The sequence below is a fragment of the Neophocaena asiaeorientalis genome, unplaced genomic scaffold (assembly GCF_003031525.2).
Source record: "Neophocaena asiaeorientalis asiaeorientalis breed wild unplaced genomic scaffold, Neophocaena_asiaeorientalis_V1.1 scaffold46, whole genome shotgun sequence".
Lineage (NCBI taxonomy): Eukaryota > Metazoa > Chordata > Mammalia > Artiodactyla > Phocoenidae > Neophocaena > Neophocaena asiaeorientalis.
Window position 1 is genome coordinate 1,381,529 of NW_020175393.1, and position 4,728 is coordinate 1,386,256.

Genomic DNA, 4,728 nt, shown 5'->3' on the forward strand with positions numbered 1-4,728 from the left:
TTTTTTTTTTTTTTTGCGGTACGCGGGCCTCTCACTGTTGTGGCCTCTCCGGTTGCGGAGCACAGGCTCCGGACGCGCAGCCCCAGCGGCCATGGCTCATGGGCCCAGCCGCTCCGCGGCATGTGGGATCTTCCCGCACCGGGGCACGAACCCGTGTCCCCTGCATCGGCAGGCAGACTCTCAACCACTGCGCCACCAGGGAAGCCCCTATCATTGTTATTTTAATTTACTTCTAAAAGTTAGTGAAATTAAGTGTATTTCTATTTCAGTCAAGTGGTTGAAAATCTATTTGAATTTCCCTTCCTATAAATAATCTATGTCTTTGCTCATTTTCTATTGGTTGTCAATATTTTTCTTATTGATTTGAAAGAGATTTTTATATGTTGGGGAGTGCTGCCTGTTATTTAGAAATAACTTCGGGAAAGTAAAGGCTGGAGGTAAATATACACATACTTTATTTTAAACCATGCTTTTCAAACTGGTTTACACACATCCCAGGAAATACTTGTCAGTGTGGCAGGGAACAGAGTAGATGGTGTTTAATAGCATCAGCTCTGGAGCCAGACTGCCGTGTTCATGTTCCAGTTCTGCCTCTTGCTAACTAAGTAACTTTGGACAAATCTTTTAAATTTCATTGACTCAATTAACTATCCATAAAGTAGATAATAATCTCTACTTCACAAAGTTGGAGTTAAAGAGCCTATGCCAAGAAAAGATAGTTAGCTTGGAAAACCAAAATAAACAATAATTCTGGTTCTGTTATTTGGCTTTTTAAAAAGAATCATAAGGGGCTTCCCTGGTGGCGCAGTGGTTGAGAATCTGCCTGCTAATGCAGGGGACACAGGTTCGAGCCCTGGTCTGGGAAGATCCCACATGCCGCGGAGCAACTAGGCCTGTCAGCCACAACTACTCAGCCTGAGCGTCTGGAGCCTGTACTCCGCAACGAGAGAGGCCACGACAGTGAGAGGCCTGCACACCGCGATGAAGAGTGGCCCCCACTTGCCACAACTAGAGAAAGCCCTTGCACAGAAACGAAGACCCAACACAGCCAAAAATAAATAAATTAATTAATTAAAGTACCCTTAATTTAAAAACAAAAATCATAAGGACACACACAAAATTAAGGCAAAGTGATAAGAGTATGCCATGCAAATTTTGAACAAGAATCCAACTGGCACAGATAACTTCTTAACAGACTGTATCAGTTAGCTAATTGCTGTTTTTATTTATTTATTTTTAGTTTTAATTAATTAATTTATTTATGGCTGCGTTGGGTCTTCGTTGCTGCGGGCTTTCTCCAGTTGCGGCGAGCAGGGGCTACTCTTCGTTGCGGTGCGGGCTTCTCATTGCAGTGACTTCTCTTGTTGCAGAGCACGGGCTCTAGAGCACAGGCTCAGTAGTTGTGGAGCACGGGCTTAGTTGCTCCGCGGCATGTGGGATCTTCCAGGACTAGGGATCGAACCCGTGTCCCCTGCATTGGCAGGCGGGTTCCTAACCAGTGCACCACCAGGGAAGCCCCAGTTTCTTGATGGTGTTTTTTGGCCCTGCTGCATGGCTTGTGGGATCCTAGCTCCCCGACCAGGGATCGTACCCGGGCCCACATCAGTGAAAGTGCTGAGTCTTAACAACTGGACCACCAGGGAATTCCCTGAGCACACTCCTCTTTGTTAGATAGGATGCTGCCCAATTCATGAATCATTGAATAAAGCCAATTAGATCTTCAAATTCTCTCTGTTCAGTTTGTTTTCTAACACTGTGTATCTCACTATCCCAATATTTTGTGTCTTAACCATTTAACTAACTCACCCTTCTGTGGGTTGGCAGCATGGGCTGGGCTCCTGTATGGATTTCTTGTAATCTCAGCAAAGCTCACTCATATGTTTGTGATCAGCAGCTGGTCAGTTGGACAGCTCTGCTTCTGAAGGTTGCCTGGGTGTTGCTGCAGTGATAAGAGGTGCCTGGGCCACAGGTCTTGTCATCCAGAAGACTAGCCTGAGGTTGTTGGCTGGCGGGGTTTCGGGATTGAGAGCAGAAGTGTACAGGGCTTTCTGAGGCCTTGGCTGGCACAAGGTTGCTTCCACCTGGTTTTATTGACCTAAGCCAGTCACAAGGCCAATCCAGATTCCAGCAGTGCGGCAACAAGCTCCACCTTTTGATGGAGTAGCTGCCGATGTTAGACCCAAACGGTCTCCGAGGGATTCCAACTCGCCCAAGAACCGCCAAGAGTCGAGAGCCGTTGCAACACGGAAGAGGTTTACGTGCTTTCTTTGCTGAAGCCTGATATCCCAATGTTCCCAGTTCCGTTAACAGCCTCTCAGTTCCCTTGATGCAGTCCTCTTGGGTTTCAGCAGCTAAAAGAATATCATCAACATATTGAAGTAGAGTTACCTGGGGATTGGATTCTCTATAAGATGCCAAATCCTGGTGGAGAGCCTCGTCAAAAATGGTGGGGGAGTTCTTGAATCCTTGTGGCAGGCGAGTCCAAGTCAGCTGGCCTGACATCCCAGAGGCTGGATCCTTCCACTCACAAGAGCACATTGCAAAGAGCTCAGATAACAGGAAGTGGGGAGAATTGCAGCCAATTCCACGCCTAGATAAATTTGAAGTTTGGGATACAGAGTGCAGGTGAGAGATAGCCAGCAGTTAGGGGGCTATACAAACCCACAAACGTCCCACAGAGCAAAAGTCAATCTGAACATCTGTCACAGCCAGAGGAAACCAAAACCACTTCTGGTCTGTGCTGGTTGAGTAAAGCATTTCCTCCCCTGTATCTGGCACTGATGGGTATGGTGGGATGCTGCGGGAGTCTGGAAAGAAATTCACAAATAAGAATCCGGCCACACTGTCTTTGTTCCCCAGCACAACTTTCCAAGTCAAGCCAGTGATAGCTGGCCGAGGGAAGAAACTTAATTTAAAATGAAGTGTGGAGGACTTTTTATAGAGAGATTGAGCAGATTCGCTCTGTGATCTTCCTGAGTATTGTTCAAAGGCAGAGGAAGAGCTAGCTCCACAGGGCAGGTTACCAGGGACAATGGGGGAAAAGGACAAAGCTATTATCTGATTACAACATACAAGCCCACAGACTCAATGTACTGTTACAGAGATTAAAAAATTATAGATTGTAGTAAGTGATATAAAGGAAATAAACAGCGTGAGAGAGAATTAGAGCTATAGAGAGAGGGGAGGCATTGGGTTTCTTGATAGAGTGGCCTGGAAATGACTCCCTGGGGCGACTTGAAGTCGGAGAATGAACTGTCCCAGTGTTTCAGGCAGAGGGACTGGCTAGTGTCAAGTCGCAAGACAGGGAAGACCTTGGCATGTTCTCGGGCAATGACTTGCTTTTTCTTTTTTAACTACAATTTATGGGATAAAAAACATTTTATTACTGCAATCCACAACACATGCATCCAAAACAAAAATTTCATGAAATTCTCCTTCTACATAAAGTGCTAAAATGCACTCTTGTATTTTCTTTTACTTCAGGTTCATTGAGACATAATTTACATACAGTAAAATCCACCCTTGTTAGGTGTACAGTTCCATGTGTTTTGACAAATGTATTCAGTCGCAGACATCACCACAATCAAGATATAGGACATTTCCGTCCACCTCAAAATTCCCTCAGGCTCCTTTGTAGTCAGTCGCCTCCCCCAACATGAAGCCACTAGCAAGCGCTGATCTGATTTCTGCTCCTACAGATTTTAAAAATAGTTTTTCTTAGTATCTGTCTATAGGTTTATTGATTTTAATGATCTTTTCAAATAATCTGCTTTTGGTATCATTGATTTTTCTCTATTCTTCTGTTCTCAATTTCATTGATTTGTGCTCTAATCTTCCTTATTTCTTACTTATTCACTTTTTTTTTTTTTTTTTTTTTACATGTGGGATATTCCCGAACCGGGGCATGTACCCGTGTCCCCTGCATCGGCAGGCGGACTCTCAACCACTGAGCCACCAGGGAAGCCCCCTTACTTATTCACTTTGAATTTAATTTGCTCTTCTTTTTTCTGGCTTCTTAAGATGGAACATAGATTAATAATTTGAAACTTTTTTTGTTTTCTAGTTTAATGTTTAAATTTCCATTTAGGCACCACCTTGGCTGTTTCCCACAAATTTTGATATGTTATTTTTCCATTTTTATTCAATTCAAAATATTTTCTAGTTTCCCTTGTGACTTCCTCTTTGACCCATGGGTAATTTAGAAGTGTATTGTTTAACCTGCAAATATTTGGGAGATTTTCCAGATATCATTCTAATTTAATTCAGTTGTGGTCAGAGAACATACTTTTTATGATTTCAGTTATTTAAAATTTGTTGAGTCTTGTTTTATGGTCCAGACTATTATCTATCTTGATGAACGCTCCATGTGCCCTTGGAAAGAATGTTGTTCTTCTGTTGTTGGGTGGAATGTTCTATAAATGTCAATTAGGTCAAATCTGTTGATAGTGTGTTCAGATCTTTTTACCTTTGCTGATTTTCTGTCTACTTGTTTCATCAATTACTGAGACAGGAGTATTGAAGCCTCCAGCTATAACCGTGGATTTATCTGTTTTGACTTTCAGTTCTATAAGTTTTGCTATATGTATTTTGGAGCTGTGTTCAATGCATGAACATTTAGGACTATTATGTCTTCTTCATGAATTTTTGTTTGTTTTTGAGATTTTTTAAACTTTTTTTTTATTGGAGCATAATTGCTTTACAATGTTGTGTTAGTTTCTGCTGTACAAT

At 42.7% G+C, this 4,728-nt stretch overlaps 1 long non-coding RNA gene across 1 annotated transcript in view; it reads right to left on the reverse strand.

Moving 5' to 3' along the window:
* The window catches only part of LOC112414003 (uncharacterized), a 5,159-nt gene extending 2,908 nt beyond the window's left edge, over positions 1 to 2,251 (reverse strand). The window contains exon 1 of the long non-coding RNA XR_003006056.1: positions 1,807 to 2,251. This is a non-coding gene — a long non-coding RNA (uncharacterized LOC112414003). The remainder of the gene's footprint in view (positions 1 to 1,806) is intronic.
* Positions 2,252 to 4,728: the final 2,477 nt, after the last annotated feature.